The sequence below is a fragment of the Triticum dicoccoides genome, chromosome 5B (assembly GCF_002162155.2).
Source record: "Triticum dicoccoides isolate Atlit2015 ecotype Zavitan chromosome 5B, WEW_v2.0, whole genome shotgun sequence".
In the NCBI taxonomy this organism is placed as follows: Eukaryota; Viridiplantae; Streptophyta; class Magnoliopsida; order Poales; family Poaceae; genus Triticum; species Triticum dicoccoides.
This window is the reverse complement of record NC_041389.1, coordinates 341,206,816-341,227,259: the sequence shown is the minus strand read 5'-3', so window position 1 is coordinate 341,227,259 and position 20,444 is coordinate 341,206,816.

The following is a 20,444-nucleotide window of genomic DNA, read 5'->3' as shown; positions in this document are numbered from 1 at the left end:
TAGGCCGGCTGGCGGCAACCCAGCAGAGCCGGTTGGCGAGCAGCCGGTCGTGCGGCTGTTTGCTCTTATTTTCTTAGAGATGGGCCGGGTTGGTCGACCCGACAGCCTTTGACTTGGTGTTTTAAGCGTGAAGGAGCTCTGGTCCATTGTGCTTGCCAGCCGACTGCCAAAGCCGGGTTTGTGGCTTAGGGCGGAGTGGGGGACCGCGACGTCCTTAGTGCATCAGGAATCACCAAGTGAGGCGGTGGGGTGGCGATCAAGCCGGCCAGCCCCCGAGCCCCCGGGTCGAGCGAGTCGGGCCGGTGGCCGGGTTCAGGAGCATAGTGATGCAGAAAAAAGTAGAGACACAGTAAGTTGGTCGACAAAAGGCAGCCCCCAAGTCTCGTTCGGGGACCCCATAGTTTCATGTGTTTACAAAAGGCGACGATACATACACTCATGCTGCTAACTGTAAAACGGGCGGAGGAGTTCCACGTTCCACGGTCGGGTCATTTCATCACTGGCGGTGTCTTTCTTGCGCTTGTTTGACTTGCGTGCGTCGATGAGGTAGTAGGCGTTGCGGTCGCACGAGGCCCTGCTCATGATGAATAGGCCCTCACATGGAGGGGACAGCTTGTGCTGGCCGGCTTGCTCTTGGATGACTTGGAGGACAAGGTTGCCCTCGCGGGGCTTGATCTTCTTGATGTGGTAGTGCCTCAGGCCTTGCTGGTAGATGGCCGAACGGCTGAGCGCCAGGAGGCGGACTTCTTCGAGTAGGTCGACGCCATCTTCACGGGCTTCTTTGGCTTCGGCTTCGGTGTACATCGTGACACGCGGCAAGTCGAACTCGACGTCGGTCGGGATGATGGCTTCGGCTCCATAGATGAGGAAGAACAGGGTGAACCCGGTCGACCGATCGGCGTGGTTCGGAGACTCTAGAGAACGGCCAGCAACTCATCGAGCCAGCTGCCGAGTGAGCGGATGAGTGGCTCGACGAGTCGCGGCTTGATGCCGGAAAGGATGAGTTCATTGGCCCGCTCGACCTGCCCGTTGGGTTGTGGGTGTGCAACGGAGGCCAGGTCAAGGCAGATGCCGGAGACGAAGCAGTATTGCTCGAGCGCGCCCTTGGCGAAGTTGGTGCCATTGTCTGTGATGATGCTGTTCGGCATGCCGTAGCGAACCACTATGTCTTTGATGAATTGGACGGCTGTTGGCCCGTCCAGTTTCTTGATTGGCCGTGCTTCAATCCACTTGGTGAACTTGTCCACCGCCACTAGTAGATGTGTCATGTCACCTCTGGCGGTTTTGAAGGGTCCCACCATGTCGAGTCCCCAGACAGCGAAGGGCCAGGTGATCGGAATGGTGCGGAATGCTGACGCCGGCTGGTGGCTGCGCTTGTCAAAGCGCTGGCACCCCTCGCACTTGAGAACGAGGGACTCGGCGTCTTGGAGGGCCCTGGGCCAGTAGAAACCGTGGCGGAAAGCCTTGGCCACCAGGGATCGCGACACGGCATGGTGCCCGCATTCGCCCTAGTATATGCCGAGGAGGATGTCGACGCGCTGCTCCTGCTCGACGCAGCGCTGGAAGACATCGGTGGAGCTGCGCTTAACGAGATCATTGTCGATGATGCAGTTGGCGGACGCCCAACGCTGCACTTGCCGGGCTTCGGTCTCATCCATGGGGAGAACCCTGTTCTGCAGGAATTCTGATATTGGCAGGGCCCAAGACGGAGTCGTTACCACGGCGAAGACGGCCACCGGAGCGGGTTCCGAGTTGGCAGCCCCTGAGCCGGGTTGAGCAGCCCCCGGGTCGGGGATGGCAACGGCCGGGTCTGGGGCGACAGTGGCCCGGTCGAGCTGAGCAGCCCCCGGCCGGGTTCGGCAGTCCCCGGGCCAGGTTGAGCAGCCCCTGGGCCGGGTTGAGATGCGGTCGGGTCGTCTGGAACATGGATGGACTTGGAGTCTGGCTCCGGCTTGACGGATGGCTTGTGCAGGTGCTCGAGGGAGATGTCGGACGGGATAGACTGCCGGGACAAGGACATCTTGGCGAGTGTGTCGGCCGCTTCGTTCTCCGCACGCAGAACATGGAGGAACTCATAGCCCTTGAAGGATCTGGACAGCTTCTGGACGAGGAAGCGGTAGCTTGCCATGTTGGAGTCGCGGGCGTCCCACTCGTCGGAGCACTGCTGCACCACCAGGTCCGAGTCGCCGTAGCACAGGATGCGCCGGATGCCGAGTTCCTTGGCAAGCCGGAGGCCGTGCACAAGGGCTTCGTACTCGGCGACGTTGTTGGAGGCGGCGAAGTGGGTCTGGAATGCGTAGCATAGTCGGTCGCCCTTTGGGGACGACAACACAATGCTGGCCCCTAGGCCGACTCGCATCTTGGACCCATCGAAATGCATGTGCCAGTGCGTCGAGTCGGGGGGCGGCGGTAGGTACTGGGTCTCGGTCCAGTCAATGAGGAAGTCGGCTAGGGCCTGAGACTTGATCGTGGTGCGGGGCACGTAGAGGATGGTGTGGCCGGCCAGCTGGAGCGCTGACTTGGCGACCTGGCCAGAGGCATCCCGGCACCCAATGATTTATCCGATGGGAGCCGTGCTGACCACGGTGATGACGTGCTCTTGGAAGTATTGCTTCAGCTTTTTGGCGGTAAAGTACACGCCATAACACATCTTCTAATAGTGCGAGTACTTTTGCTTGGAGTTGGAGAGCACCTCGCTCAAATAGTAGACCGGGCGCTGGACGGCTTGGATCTTGCCCTTCTCTGGTCGCTCGACCACCAGCACCATGCTGACCGCCCGTGAGGTCGTGGCTATGTAGAGCAACAGTGGATCCTTGTCGGCCGGCGTGGCCAGGACCGATGCGGTGGAGAGCATGCGCTTGAGGTCTTAGAAAGCCTCGTCTGCCTGGTCGTTCCACTCGAATGACTTCATCTTCTTCATTAGCTAGTATAGGGGTAGCACCCTCTTGCCTAGCCGGCTTAGAAACCGGCTGACCCAGGCCAAGCAGCCGGTGAACTTCTGGACATCATGCAGCCGAGCCGGCTTGTGCATGCGCTTGATGGCCTTGATCTTCTCCGGGTTCGCCTCAATGCTGCGTTCCGAGACGAGGAAGCCGAGTAGCTTTCCGACCGGGATGCTAAAAACGCATTTTTATGGGTTAAGCTTGACCTTGTATTCACGGAGGTTGGCGAATGTTTCCTTCAAGTCGTCGAGGAACATGAGGTGCTGCTTGGTCTTCAACATGATGTCGTCCACATAAATGTGGATATTGCGACCGAGTTGCGGCAGCAGGCATTTCTGCATGCAGCGTTGGAAGGTGGTGCCGGCATTCTTCAAGCCGAACGACATGGTGATGTAGCAATACGCCCCAAAGGGCGTGATGAAGGACGTCTTCAGGGCGTCGGCCGGGTCCAACTTGATCTGGTGGTAGCCGGAGTAAGCGTCCAGGAAGGACAGGAGCTCGCACCTGGTGGTCGAGTCGATGACTTGGTCGATCCATGGGAGGGCGAACGGATCCTTCGAACAGGCCTTGTTGAGGCTAGTGTAGTCGATACACATGCGCCAGGTCTTGTTCTTCTTCAGGATGAGGACTGGATTGGCCAGCCACTCAGGGTGAAACACTTCCATGATGAAGCCGACGCCAAAAGCTTGGTGACCTCTTCACCGATGGTTCTTCTTTTCTCTTCGGAAAAATGTCGCAGGGGTTGATGGACAGGCTTGGTGTCCTTGCGGACGTGGAGTTTGTGCTCGGCGTACTTCCTTGGGATACCCGGCATGTCCTTGAGGGTCCATGCAAAGATATCCCGATTCTCACGGAGGAAGTCGACGAGCTCACCTTCCTATTTGCTGTCGAGGCGGGCGCCTACGACAACGTACTTGTTGCAGCTGGGATCCTTCGGGTTCAGCTTCACTTTCTTGGTCTCCTTGGAGGGCTTGAAGGCGGCCTCGTCGGCTGGGTCCTCGGTCGGGATCGACGCGGCCAAGGCCTCGCCCGCCATGGCGACGATCCAGTCGAGCTGGCACCGCTCCTCGGAAATGACCAGTGACTCGGCCAGCTTGGCACCGTCTTGGGCGCACTCTAGGGACTTACGGTAGTAGCCGATAATGGTGATGAGGCCCTTTGGACCTGGCATCTTCATCTTCGGATACGCGTAGTGGGGGACCGCCATGAATTTGGCGAGCGCGGGTCGGCCCAGCAACGTGTGGTATGCGCTGGACAGGCCCACCACCTCGAACCAGATCGGTTTGCACCGGAAATGGTTGCTATCACCGAACAGGACATCGAGTCGGACCCGGCCAATTGGAGAGCAGGAGAGGCCGGGTACGATGCCATGGAAGATCGTCCGGGTCGGTTCCAGGTCCTCGGCCTTGAGGCCGAGTTTGGTCATTGTGTCGTGGTAGAGGATGTTGATGCTGCTGCCGCCATCAATGAGGACTCGGGAAAACTTGCACGTGCGACGTGCGACGATGGTGGGGTTGAGGACGAGGGCGTAGCCACCCGGATTCGGCATGACTGTCGGGTGGTCCTCCCGGGTCCAGGTGACCGGGCGGTCCAACCAGTGCATGAACTCTGGTTTGGCCGGGACGACGGTGTTCACTTCCTGCCGAAGGAGGCGCTCGCTGCGCTTGTCGTTGCCGAGGCTGGTGAAGACGACATAGGCAGCATTCTGGTCTGGGTAGGTGTCGTCACGCATCACGCCACCGGCTGGAGGCGGCGGTGGAGGCGGAGGCGGCTGCCCCGCGCCTAGAGCCGGAGCTGAAGGAGGCGGGACATCGCCCCTCATGATGCGCTTGATGATGCCGCACTGCCGAAGCGTGTGCGTGGACGGCCTTGCGCCGCTGTGGTGCTTGCAGGGGGCGTCAAGCATCTCTTCGAAGCTCATGGCAGGTTGCCACGCCGTCTTGCCGGTCTGCTGGCGCTTGGCTGTCGGGTCTACCGCGGGCTCGGTGGCGGCGATGAGCCGGTTGTCGTAGCGCTACGTCGGCTGGTCGGCCTTGCACTTGTTGTTCTGGTGATGCTGCTGTCGGCTGCTCTCGCCGTCCGGCTTCGGAGGGGGAACCAGCTTTGCCTTGCCGGCTTCATCCAATGCCACCTGGATCTTCATGGCGGAGTCGGTGTTGGCGTATTTGTCCGCCGTTACCATGAGCGCGGCCATGGTGACCGGCTCAGAGCGTAAGAGCTTGTGCTTGAGGAGGGTGTCATCTCGGCACCTGTTGACGAAGTACTGGATTGCTTGGACTTCATGGACGCCCTCGCAGCTGTTTCGGAGCTCGGTCCAGCGTGCGAGGTACTCGCGACCGGTCTCCGTAGGCCCTTGCACGCACATGCCGAGCTGGCTAGGGCGGCCGGGTCGCTTGTAGGTCCCCGTGAAGTTGTGGACGAAGGCTTGCTCAAAATCGACCCACGTGTTGACGCTGCCCATCGGCAGGCTATTCAACTAGGTGCGCGCCGACCCTTGGAGCATGAGCGGTGCATAGTGCATGGTGATAACCCACAAGTGTAGGGGATCACAACAGCTTTCGAGGGTAAAGTATTCAACCCAAATTTATTGATTCGACATAAGGGGAGCCAAAGAATATTCTTGAGTATTAGCAGTTGAGTTGTCAATTCAACCACACCTGGATAACTTAGTATCTGCAGCAAAGTATTTAGTAGCAAAGTGGTATGATAATAAAGGTAACAGTAGCAAAAGTAATGTTTTTGGGTTTTGTAGTGACTATAACAATAGCAATGGAAAAGTAAATAAGCGAAGAACAATATGTGAAAAGCTCATAGGCAATGGATCAATGATGGATAATTATGTCGGATGCGATTCCTCATGTAATAGCTATAACATAGGGTGACACAGAACTAGCTCCAATTCATCAATGTAATGTAGGCATGTATTCCATAAATAGTCATACGTGCTTATGGAAAAGAACTTGCATGACATCTTTTGTCCTACCCTCCCATGGCAGTGGGGTCCTAGGGGAAACTAAGGGATATTAAGGCCTCCTTTTAATAGAGAACCGGAACAAAGCATTAGCACATAGTGAATACATGAACTCCTCAAACTACGGTCATCACCGAGAAGTATCCCGATTATTGTCACTTCGGGGTTGTCGGATCATAACACATAATAGGTGACTATAGACTTGCAAGATAGGATCAAGAACACACATATATTCATGAAAACATAATAGGTTCAGATCTGAACTCATGGCACTCGGGCCCTAGTGACAAGCATTAAGCATAGCAAGTCATAGCATCATCAATCTCAGAACATAGTGGATACTAGGGATCAAACCCTAACAAAACTAACTCGATTACATGGTAAATCTCATCCAACCCATCACCGTCCAGCAAGCCTACAATGGAATTAATCACCCACGGCGGTGAGCATCATGAAATTGGTGATGGAGGATGGTTGATGATGACGATGGCGATGAATCCCCCTCTCCGGAGCCCCGAACGGACTCCAGATCAGCCCTCCCGGGAGAGAATAGGGCTTGGTGGTGGCTTCATATCGTAAAACGCGATGAAACTTTCTCTTTGATTTTTTTTCTCCCCGAACGTGAATATATGGAGTTGGAGTTGAGATCGGTGGAGGTCCAGGGGGCCCACGAGACAGTGGGGCACGCCCAGGGGGAGGGGGCGCGCCCCCACCCTCGTGGACAGGGTGTTGGCCCCCTGGTCTTGATTCTTTCGCTAGTATTTTTTATATTTTCCAAAAAGTGCCTCCGTGGATTTTTAGGACATTCCGAGAACTTTTGCTTTCTACACATAAAACAACATCATGGCAGTTCTGCTGAAAACAGCGTCAGTCCGGGTTAGTTTCATTCAAATCATGCAAGTTAGAGTCCAAAACAAGGGAAAAAGTGTTTGGAAAAGTAGATACGTTGGAGACGTATCAACTCCCCCAAGCTTAAACCTTTGCTTGTCCTCAAGCAATTCAGTTGATAAACTGAAAGTGATAAAGAAAAACTTTTACAAACTTTGTTTGCTCTTGTTGTTGTAAACATGCAAAGCCAGAATTCAGGTTTCAGCAAATATTATGAACTAACCATACTCACAATAACACTTAAGTCTCACAATTACTCATATCAATAGCATAATCAGCTAGCGAGCCATCATAATAAAACTCGATGACAACACTTTCTCAAAACAATCATAACATGATATAACAAAATGGTATCTCGCTAGCCCTTTCTGAGACCGCAAAACATAAATGCAGAGCACCTTTAAAGATCAAGGACTGACTAAACATTGTAATTCATGGTAAAAGAGATCCAGTCAAGTCATACCCAATATAAACCAATAATAATGAATGCAAATGACAGTGTGCTCTCCAGCGGGTGCTTTTTAGTAAGAAGGGTAATGACTCAACATAAAAGTAAATAGATAGGCCCTTCGCAGAGGGAAGCAGGGATTTCTAGAGGTGCCAGAGCTCGATTTTAAAATAGAGATTGAATAACATTTTGAGCGGCATACTTTCGCTGTCAACGCAACAACTATGAGATGCCTGTATCTTCCATACTACATGCATTATAGGCAGTTCCCAAACAGAATGGTAAAGGTTTATACTCCCCCAACCACCAACAAGCATCAATCCATGGCTTGCTCGAAACAACGAGTGCCTCCAACTAACAATAGCCCTGGGGGAGTTTTGTTTAATTATTTTGATTTGCTTTGATCTTTTTGGATCATGGGACTGGGCATCCCGGTTACCGGCCCTTTCTCGTGAATGAGGAGCGGAGTCCATTCCTCTTGAGAATAACCCACCTAGCATGGAAGATAAAGGCAGCCCTAGTTGAAACATGAGCTGCTCGAGCATACAAAACAGAATTTCATTTGAAGGTTTGGAGTTTGGCACATACAAATTTACTTGGAACGGCAGGTAAATACCGCACATAGGAAGGTATGGTGGACTCATATGGAACAACTTTGGGGTTTATGGAGTTTGGATGCACAAGCAGTATTCCCGCTTAGTACAGGTGAAGGCTAGCAAAAGACTAGGAAGCGACCAACTGAGAGAGCGACAACAGTCATGAACATGCATTAAAATTAATTTACACCGAGTACAAGCATGAGTAGGATATAATCTACCATGAACATAAATATCATGAAGGCTATGTTGATTTGTTTCAACTACATGCGTGAACATGTGCCAAGTCGAGTCACTCAATTCATTCAAAGGAGGATACCATCCCATCATACCACATCATAATCATTCTAATAGCATGTTGGCACGCACGGTAAATCATTATAACTCATAGCTAATCAAGCATGGCACAAGCAACTATAATCTCTAAATGTCATTGCAAATATGTTTACTTCATAATAAGCTGAATCAGGAACGATGAACTCATCATATTTACAAAAACAAGAGAGGTCGAGTTCATACCAGCTTTTCTCATCTCAATAAGTCCATCATATATCGTCACTATTGCCTTTCACTTGCACGACCGAACGATGTGTATAATAATAACAGTGCACGTGCATTGGACTAAGCTGGAATCTGCAAGCATTCAACTCAAGAGAGAAGACAGGGTAATATGGGCTCTAAGTAATAAACAATCATGCATATGAGAGCCACTAAGCATTTTCAATACGATCTTCTCGACCCCCAAAGGAAAGAAAAGAAAAGAAAACTCTTTACATGGGAAAGCTCCCAACAAGTAAGAAGAAGAACGAGAAATCTTTTTGGGTTTTCATTTTAATTCTACTACAAGCATGGAAATTAAACTAACTAATTTTTTTTGGTTTTTCTTAAGGTTTATCAAACACACAAGAAGAAAGCGAGAAAAAGAAAATTAAACTAACATGGATAATACAATGAAAGAGTATGAGCACCGATGACTAGTGTGTGAACATGTAAAGTCGGCGAGAAATACGTACTCCCCCAAGCTTAGGCTTTTGGCCTAAGTTGGTATAATACCAAGGACCGCCGCTACTCTTCCCGGTGTACTGGGAGGTGTAATCAGGATACCACTGGTAGGTCATCTCCGGATCCCACTGGAAAGATGATGCACGATAAGGGTCCAATGCAGGTTCCGGCTCAGGTTCAGGTTCTGGAGTGGATGCTTGGGCTCGATGAGCATACACTGCCTCCAGCGTGACAAGAAACTTATCTGCAAGCAAATCAAACAACAGAGGCGCAGGCAAAATAATAGTCTCATTGGGTTTCTTATTAAATCTAAGGTTATACAAGAGCATCTTCTCTTCGTTGTCAATAATAAACGTGTGGGTACTGGCATAAGTAGAGGGGGCCACCAGGGGCCCACGAGACAGGGGGGGCGCCCAGCAGGGGGCGCCCTCCACTCTCGTGGCCTGGTGCTTGCCCCTCCTGCAGTGATTTCAGTGCCTAAAATCCTCAAATATTCCATAAAAAATCATACTAAATTTGCAGGGCATTTGGAGCACTTTTATTTTCGGGATATTTTTTTAATGCATGAATAATTCAGAAAACAGACAAATAATACTATTTTTTCTTTATTTATTCTAAATAACAGAAAGTAAAACGAGGGTACAGAAGGTTGTGCCTTCTAGTTTCATCCATCTCATGATCATCAAAATGAATCCACTAACAAGGTTGATCAAGTCTTGTTAACAAACTCATTCCGAAAAACACGGAACCGGAGAAATTTCGAATAACACTAAGTTACCTCAACGGGGATATGAAAATCCCCAACAATAAGAATAACATACTTTTTCTTGACCGTAGGGAGAGGAAATTCAAAACCTCCAATAATAATAGTTGGAACTTTTCAATAGAATTGATGCTATGAACTTGAGATTGTTTCCTCGGAAAGTGTACCGTATGCTCATTACCATTAACATGAAAAGTGACATTGCCTTTGTTGCAATCAATAACAGCCCCTACAGTATTCAAAAAGGGTCTACCAAGGATAATCGACATACTATCGTCCTCGGGAATATCAAGAATAACAAAGTCCGTTAAGATAGTGACATTTGCAACCACAACAGGCACATCCTCACAAATACCGCCAGGTATAGTAGTTGATTTATCGGTCATTTCCAAAGATATTTCAGTTGGTGTCAACTTATTCAATTCAAGTCTACGATATAAAGAGAGAGGCATAACACTAACACCGGCTCCAAGATCACATAAAGCAGTTCTGACATAATTTCTTTTAATGGAGCATGGTATAGTTGGTACCCCTGGATCTCCAAGTTTCTTAGGTATTCCACCCTTAAAAGTGTAATTAGCAAGCATGGTGGAAATTTCAACTTCCGGTATCTTTCTTTTTTTTGTGATGATATCCTTCATATATTTAGCATAAGGGTTTACTTTAAGCATATCAGTTAAGCGCATACGTAAGAAGATAGGTCTAATCATTTCAGCAAAGCTCTCAAAATCCTCATCATCCTTTGACTTGGATGGTTTAGGAGGAAAGGGCATGGGTTTCTGAACCCATGGTTCTCTTTCTCTACCGTGCTTCCTAGCAACAAAATCTCTCTTATCATAACATTGATTCTTTGATTGTGGATTATCAAGATCAACAGCAGGTTCAATCTCTACATCATTGTTTTTGCTAGGTTGAGCATCAACATGAACATCATTATTAATATTATCACTAGGTTCATGTTCATCACCTGATTGTGTTTCAGCATCAGAAATAGAAATATCATTGGGATTCTCAGGTGTGTCTACAGTAGGTTCACTAGAATCATACAAAGTCCTATCGTTTCTCTTTTTCTTCTTTTTGGAAGAACTAGGTGCCTCTAAATTGTTTCTCTGAGAATCTTGCTCGATTCTCTTAGGGTGGCCTTCAGGATACAAAGGTTCCTGAGTCATTCTACCAGTTCTAGTAGCCACTCTAACATCAAAGTCATTTTTATTATTTAATTCATCTAACAAATCATTTTGAGCTTTAAGTACTTGCTCAGCTTGAGTAGCAACCATAGAAGCATATTTTCTAATGAGTTTGAGTTCACCTTTAACTCTAGCCATATTATCGCTCACGCGTCCTATCTCGAAAGCATTATTCTTTAACTCTCTACCAACATAAGCATTAAAACTTTCTTGTCTAGCCATAAAGTCATCAAATTCATCTAAGCATGGGCTATGAAATTTAGTAGAGGGGATTTCAACTTTATCATATCTATAGAGAGAATTTACCTTTACTACTTGTGTCGGGTTATCAAGACAATGTGGTTCTTCAACAGGCAGTATATTAAGACCATGTATTTCTTCAATAGGTGGTAAATTCTTAACATCTTCAGCTTTAATACCTTTTTCTTTCATTGATTTCTTTGCCTCTTGCATATCTTCGGGACTGAAAAATAAAACACCTCTCTTCTTCGGAGTGGGTTTAGGAATAGGCTCGGGAGTTGGCGCAATTGGTTCAGGAATTGCCTCGGGAATTGGCTCAGGGAGAGTCCAATTATTTTCATTAGTCAACATATTATTCAATAGTAATTCAGCTTCGTCGACTATTCTTTCCCTGAAAACACAACCAGCACAACTATCGAAGTAATCCTTGGAAGCATCGGTTAGTCCATTATAAAAGATATCAAGTATTTCATTTTTCTTAAGAGGATGATCAGGCAAAGCATTAAGTAATTGGAGAAGCCTCCCCCAAGCTTGTGGGAGACTCTCTTCTTTGATTTGCACAAAATTATATATTTCCTGCAAGGCAGCTTGTTTCTTATGAGCAGGAAAATATTTAGCAGAGAAGTAATAAATCATATCCTGGGGACTACGCACACAACCAGGAGCAAGAGAATTATACCAAGTCTTAGCATCACCCTTTAACGAGAACAGAAATATCTTAAGGATATAATAATAGCTAGATTTATCATCACGAGTAAACAGGGTAGCTATATCATTCAACTTGGTAAGATGTGCCACAACAGTTTCAGATTCAAGGCCATAAAAAGGATCAGATTCAACTAAAGTAATAATCTCAGGATCAACAGAGAATTCATAATCCTTATCAGTAACACAGATAGGTGAAGTAGCAAAAGCAGGGTCAGGTTTCATTCTAGCATTAAGAGACTGCTGCTTCCATTTAGCAAATAATTTCTTAAGATCATATCTATCATTGCAAGCAAAGATAGCTCTAGCAGCTTCTTCATTCATAACATAACCATCAGGAACAACAGGCAATTCATAATCATTGGGAGAATTTTCATCATCACTATCATCAATAATAGCATCTTCAATAATTTCATTCCCCCTAACCCTAGCAAGTTGTTCATCAAGAAATTCACCTAATGGCAAAGTAGTATCACGCACAGAAGTAGTTTCATCATAAGTATCATGCATAACAGAAGTGGCATCATCAATAACATGCGACATATCAGAGTTCATAACAGTAGCAGGTTTAGGTGTCGCAAGCTTACTCAAAACAGAAGGAGAATCTAGTGCAGAGCTAGATGGAAGTTCCTTACCTCCCCTCGTAGTTGAGGGATATATCATAGTTTTCGCGTCTTTCAAGTTCTTCATAGTGATCAACAGATATAAATCCCAAGTGACTCAGAGAATAGAGCTATGCTCCCCGGCAACGGCGCCAGAAATTAGTCTTGATAACCCACAAGTGTAAGGGATCACAACAGCTTTCAAGGGTAAAGTATTCAACCCAAATTTATTGATTCGACACAAGGGGGGCCAAAGAATATTCTTGAGTATTAGCAGCTGAGTTGTCAATTCAACCACACCTGGACAACTTAGTATCTGCAGCAAAGTATTTAGTAGCAAAGTGGTATGATAATAAAGGTAACGGTAGTAAAAGTAATGTTTTTGGGTTTTGTAGTGATTGTAACAATAGCAACGGAAAAGTAAATAAGCGAAGAACAATATGTGAAAAGCTCGTAGGCAATGGATCAGTGATGGATAATTATGTCGGATGCGATTCCTCATGTAATAGCTATAACATAGGGTGACACGGAACTAGCTCCAGTTCATCAATGTAATGTAGGCATGTATTCCGTAAATAGTCATACGTGCTTATGGAAAAGAACTTGCATGACATCTTTTGTCCTACCCTCCCGTGGCAGCGGGGTCCTAGCGGAAACTAAGGGATATTAAGGCCTCCTTTTAATAGAGAACCGGAACAAAGCATTAGCACATAGTGAATACATGAACTCTTCAAACTATGGTCATCACCGAGAAGTATCTCGATTATTGTCACTTCGGGGTTGTCGGATCATAACACATAATAGGTGACTATAGACTTGCAAGATAGGATCAAGAACACACATATATTCATGAAAACATAATAGGTTCAGATCTGAAATCATGGCACTCGGGCCCTAGTGACAAGCATTAAGCATAGCAAAGTCATAGCAACATCAATCTCATAACATAGTGGATACTAGGGATCAAACCCTAACAAAACTAACTTCATTACATGGTAAATCTCATCCAACCCATCACCGTCTAGCAAGACTATGATGGAATTACTCATGCACGGCGGTGAGAATCATGAAATTGGTGATGGAGGACGGTTGATGATGACGACGGCGACGAATCCCCCTCTCCAGAGCCCCGAACGGACTCCAGATCAGCCCTCCCTAGAGAGATTAGGGCTTGCCGGCGGCTCCGTACCGTAAAACGTGATGAAAGCTTCTCTCTGATTTTTTTTCTCCCCGAACGTGAATATATGGAGTTGGAGTTGAGGTCGGTGGAGGTCCAGGAGGCCCACAAGACAGGGGGCGCGCCCAGGGGGAGGGGCGCGCCCCCCACCCGCATGGACCGGGTGTGGGCCCCTTGGTCTTGATTCTTTTGCCAGTATTTTTTATATTTTCCAAAAAGTGCCTCTGTGGATTTTCAGGACATTCCGAGAACTTTTGCTTTCTACACATAAAACAACATCATGGCAGTTCTGCTGAAAACAGCGTCAGTCCGGGTTAGTTTCATTCAAATCATGCAAGTTAGAGTCCAAAACAAGGGCAAAAGTGTTTGGAAAAGTAGATACATTGGAGACGTATCACACGACGAGTCGGCGATTGACACCGGTGATGCCAATGGCGGTGGTGTAGTTGGTGAGCCAATCTTCTGGCTTCATGGTCCCGTTGTACTTGAGGGTGTCGCGGGAAAGCATGAACCCTTTAGGAAAGGGCTCTTCCCGGATGCGCGGGCCGAAGCATGCCGGCCTGATAGCGCCGCTTTCCTCCACCTCCAGGGAGTGAGCGAGCTGGTCGAGGCGGTGGCGAGCGTCGGCATCGTTGATGGCGCGCGGGCCGAGTCGATTGGCGACCAGGCCACGGGGGGCCGGGTCAGTTGGAGCCAGACGCCGCCCATGCTGGCCAGGTCCGCGCTGGATCTCCGGGATGGGTTCATTGCCCAAACCGCCGGCGTCCGTGGCGGACGGGTCGCGCCGAGTCCGGGCTCGGCCGGAGTGCGCCTCGCCGGGTGGCGAGGACGCTGTGTACTGAAGTTCACAGGGTCCGCCGACGCGGGCGGAGTCGGATCCCGCCGGCTTGGCGAGCTGGTTGAGGCGGTCTTGCTGGGCATTGGCCGCGTAGGTCGCGCATCCTCCCAATGCGCTCCTTCAGTTCTTCGCCCGTGAGATCCAGGCCGACTGCGGCTGCCTGGGCAACGCGCATGTTCTTCGCTCGGGTCTCATAGATGGTCGGGACGACGCCGAGGGCCCGGCCGATTGTGTTGGAAATATGCCCTAGAGGCAATAATAAAATGGTTATTATTATATTTCCTTGTTCATGATAATTGTCTATTGTTCATGCTATAATTGTATTAACTGGAAACCGTAATACATGTGTGAATACATAGACCACAACATGTCCCTAGTGAGCCTCTAGTTGACTAGCTCGTTGATCAATAGATGGTTATGGTTTCCTGACCATGGACATTGGATGTCATTGATAACGGGATCACATCATTAGGAGAATGATGTGATGGACAAGACCCAATCCTAAGCATAGCACAAGATCGTGTAGTTCGTTTGCTAAAAGCTTTTCTAATGTCAAGTATCATTTCCTTAGACCATGAGATTGTGCAACTCCTGGATACCGTAGGAATGCTTTGGGTGTGCCAAACGTCACAAGGTAACTGGGTGGCTATAAAGGTACACTACGAGTATCTCTGAAAGTGTCTGTTGGGTTGGCACGAATCGAGACTGGGATTTGTCACTCCGTGTGATGGAGAGGTATCTCTGGGCCCACTCAGTAATGCATCATCATAATGAGCTCAATGTGACTAAGTAGTTAGTCATGGGATCATGCATTACGGAACGAGTAAAGTGACTTGTCGGTAACGAGATTGAACGAGGTATTGGGATACCGACGATCGAATCTCGGGCAAGTAATGTACCGATTGACAAAGGGAATTGTATACGGGATTGCTTGAATCCTTGACATCATGGTTCATCCGATGAGATCATCGTGGAACATGTGGGAGCCAACATGGGTATCCAGATCCCGCTGTTGGTTATTGGCCAAAGAGCTGTCTCGGTCATGTCTGCATGATTCCCGAACCCGTAGGGTCTACACACTTAAGGTTCGGTGACGCTAGAGTTGTTATGGGAATTAGTGTGCAGTTACCGAATGTTATTCGGAGTCCCGGATGAGATCCCGGACGTCACGAGGAGTTCCAGAATGGTCCGGAGGTAAAGATTTATATATGGGAAGTCCTATTTTGGCCACCGGAAAATGTTTGGGATTTTTCGGTATTGTACCGGGAAGGTTCTAGAAGGTTCCGGAGTGAGGCCCACCTTCATGTGGGGACCCACATGAACGTGGGTAGTGGGGGCAAGGCCCCACACCCTTGGTCAAGGCGCACCAAGATCCCCCCTTAGAAGGAATAAGATCATATCCCGAAGGGATAAGATCCAGATCCCTAAAAAAGGGGGATAACAATCGGTGGGGAAGGAAATGATGGGATTTCTTTCCTCCCACTTTTGCCAACGCCCCAATGGACTTGGAGGGCAAGAAACCATCCCCCTCCACCCCTATATATAGTGGGGAGGCGCATGGGAGCTTCACCCTTCCCCTGGCATAGCCCTCTCCCTCCCCAACACCTCCTCCTCGGTAGTAGTGCTTGGCGAAGCTCTGCCGGAGAACTGCAAGCTCCACCACCACACCGTCGTGCTGCCGGAGCTCTCCCTCAACTTCTCCTCTCCCCTTGCTGGATCAAGAAGGAGGAGACGTCCCCGGGTTGTACGTGTGTTGAACACGGAGGCACCGTTGTTCGGTGCTTAGATCGGATTCGGCCGCGATTTGAATCGCTTAGTGAACGACTCCACCGACCGCGTTCTTGCAATGCTTCCGCATCGCGATCTTCAAGGGTATGAAGATGCACTCCCCTCTCTCTCGTTGCTAGTTACTCCATAGATTGATCTTGGTGATGCGTAGAAAATTTTGAATTTCTGCAACATTCCCCAACAGTGGCATCATGAGCTAGGTCTATGCGTAGTTTCTATGCACGAGTAGAACACAAGTTGTTGTGGGCATCGATTTTGTCAATTTACTTGCCACTACTAGTCTTATCTTGATTCGACGGCATCGTGGGATGAAGCGGCCCGGACCGACCTTACACGTACGCTTACGTGAGACAGGTTCCACCGACTGACATGCACTAGTTGCATAAGGTGGCTAGCGGGTGTCTGTCTCTCCCACTTTAGTCGGATCGGATTCAATGAAAAGGCTCCTTATGAAGGGTAAATAGCAATTGGCATATCACGTTGTGGTTTTGACGTACGTAAGAAATGTTCTTGCTAGAAACCTATAGCAGCCACGCAAAAACTTGCAACAACAATTAGAGGACGTCTAACTTGTTCTTGCAGCATATGCCGTGTGATGTGATATGGCCAAAGGATGTGATGAATGAAATATATGTGATGTATGAGATTGATCATGTTCTTGTAATAGGGATCACGACTTGCATGTCGATGAGTATGACAACCGGCAGGAGCCATAGGAGTTGTCTTAATTTATTGTATGACCTGTGTGTCATTGAATAACGCCATGTAATTACTTTACTTTATTGCTAAACCGTTAGCCATAGTAGTAGAAGTAATAGTTGGCGAGACAACTTCATGAATACACGATGATGGAGATCATGATGATGGAGATCATGGTGTCATGCCGGTGACGATGATGATCATGGCGCCCCGAAGATGGAGATCAAAAGGAGCAAAATGATATTGGTCATATCATGTCACTATTTGATTGCATGAGATGTTTATCATGTTTTTGCATCTTATTTGCTTAGAACGATAGTAGCATAAATAAGATGATCCCTCATAAAATTTCAAGAAAGTGTTTCCCCTAACTGTGCACCGTTGTGAAGGTTCGTTGTTTAGAAGCACCACGTGATGATTGGGTGTGACATATTCTAACGTTCGCATACAACGGGTGTAAGCCAGATTTACACATGCAAACCACTTAGGTTGACTTGACGAGCCTAGCATGTATAGACATGGCCTCGGAACACAAGAGACCGAAAGGTCGAACATGAGTCGTATAGCAGATGCGATCAACATGAAGATGTTCACCGATGATGACTAGTCCGTCTCACGTGATGATCGGACACGACCTAGTTGACTCAAATCATGTATCACTTAGATGACTAGAGGAATGTCTATCTAAGTGGGAGTTCATTAAATAATCAGATGAACTTAATTATCATGAACATAGTCAAAAGGTCTTTGCAAATTATGTCATAGCTTACGCTTTAGTTCTACTGTTTTAGATATGTTCCTAGAGAAAATTTAGTTGAAAGTTGATAGTAGCAATTATGCGGACTAGGTCCGTAAACTGAGGATTCTCTTCGTTGCTACGCAGAAGGCTTATGTCCTTAATGTACCGCTTGGTGTGTTGAACCTCAAACGTCGTCTGTGGATGTTGCGAACATCTGACATACACGTTTTTATGACTACGTGATAGTTCAGTAATGTTAAACGGTTTAGAATTGAGGCGCCGAAGACATTTTTGAAACGTCACGGAACATATGAGATGTTCAAAGGGCTGAAATTGGGATTTCAGGCTCGTGCCCACGTCAAGAGGTATGAGACCTCTGACGAGTTTCTAAAGCCTGCAAACTAAGGGAGAAAACCTCAATCATTGAGCATGTGCTCAGATTGTCTAAGTACTACAATCACTTGAATCGAGTGGGAGTTAATCTTCCATATGAGATAGTGATGGTTCTCCATAGTCACTGCCACCAAGCTATTAGAGCTTCGTGATGAACTATAACATATCAGGGATAGACATGATGATCCTTGAGCAATTCACGATGTTTGACACCGCGAAAGTAGAAATCAAATAGGAGCATCAATTGTTGATGGTTGGTAAAACCACTAGTTTCAAGAAGGGCAAGGGCAAGAAGGGATACTTCATGAAACGGCAAATCAGTTGCTGATCTAATGAAGAAACCCAATGTTGAACCCAAACCCGAGACTAAGTGCTTCTGAAATAAGGGAAACGGTTACTGAAGCGGAACTACCCTAGACACTTGGTAGATGAGAAGGCTGGAAAGGTCGACAGAAGTATATTGGATATACATTATATTAATGTGTACTTTACTAGTACTCCTAGTAGCACCAGGGTATTAGATACCGGTTCGGTTGCTAAGTGTTAGTAACTCGAAATAAAAGCTACGGAATAAACGGAGACTAGCTAAAGGTGAGCCGACGATATGTGTTGGAAGTGTTTCCAAGGTTGATGTGATCAAGCATCGCATGCTCCCTCTACCATCGAGATTGGTATTAAACCTAAATAATTGTTATTTGGTGTTTGCGTTAAGCATAGACATAATTGGATTATGTTTATCGCAATACGGTTATTCATTTAAGGAGAATAATGGTTACTCTGTTTATTTAAATAATACCTTCAATGGTCTTGCACCTAAAATGAATGGTTTACCGAATCTCGATCGTAGTGATACACATGTTCATGCCAAAATATATAAGATAGTAATGATAGTACCACATACTTGCGGCACTGCCATTTGAGTCATATTGGTATAAAACGCATGAAGAAGCTCCATGTTGATGGATCTTTGGACTCAGTCTTTTTTTTGAAAAGTTTGAGACATGTGAACCATGTCTGTTGGTATATATGCATGAAGAAACTCCATACAGATGGGTCGTTTGGACTCACTTGATTTTGAATCACTTGAGACATGCAAATCATACCACATGGGCAAGATGACTGAACGGCCTCGTTTTCAGTGAGATGAAACAAGGGAGCAACTTGTTGGAAGTAATACATTTGATGTGTGCAATCCAATGAGTGCCGAGGCATGCAGTGAATATTGCTATGCCCTTACTTTACAGATAATTTGAGTAGATGCTAAGTATATTTACTTGATGAAACACAAGTCTGAATTATTGAAAGGTTCAAGTAATTTTAGAGTGAAAATGAAGATTGTCGTGACAAGAGGATAAGATGTCTATGATATGATCATAGAGATGAATATCTGAGTTACAAGTTTGGCACACAATTAAGACATTGTGGAAATAGTTTCACAACTAATACCGCCTGGAACACCATAGTGTGATGGTGTGTCCGAACGTCATAACTGCACCCTATTGGATATGGTGCAAACCATGATGTCTCTTATCGAATTACCACTATCATTTATGGGTTAAGGCATTAGAGACAACCACATTCACTTTAAATAGGGCACCACGCAATTCTGTTGAGATGACACCATATGAACTATGGTTTAGAGAAACCTAAGCTGTCATTTCTTAGAAGTTTGGGGATGCGACGCTTATGTGAAAAAGGTTTCAGCCTGATAAGCTCGAACCCAAAGCGGATAAATGCATCTTCATAGGACACCAAAAACAGTTGGGTATACCTCCTATTTCAGATCTAGAAGCAAAAGTGATTATTTCTAGAATCGGGTCCTTTCTCGAGGAAAAGCTTCTCTTGAAAGAATTGAGTGGGAGGATGGTGGAGACTTGATGAGGTTATTGAACCATCACTTCAACTAGTGTGTAGCAGGGCACAGGAAGTCGTTCCTATGGCGCCTACACCAATTGAAGTCAGCTGATGATAGTGATCATGAAACTTCAGATCAAGTCACTACCAAACCTCGTAGGTCGACAAGGATGTGTACTACTTCAGAGTGGTACGTAATCCTGTCTTAGAGGTCATGTTGCTGGAAAACAATGAACCTACGAGCTATGAAGAAGCGATGATGGGCCCGGATTCCGACGAATGGCTTGAGGCCATAAAATCCGAGAGAGGATCCATGTATGAAAACAAAGTATAGACTTTGGAAGAACCACTCGATGGTCGTAAGGCTGTTGAGTACAGATGGATTTTTTAAAAAAAGGAAGACGGACAATGATGGTAAGTGTCACCATTAAGAAAGCTCGACTTGTCGCTAAGATGTTTTCCGACAAGTTCAAGGAGTTGACTACGATGAGACTTTCTCACTCGTAGCGATGCTAATAGTCTATTGGAATTATATTAGCAGCTACTGCACTATTTATGAAATCTTGCAGATAGGATGTCAAAACATTTTTTCCTCGGCGATTTTTCTTGAGG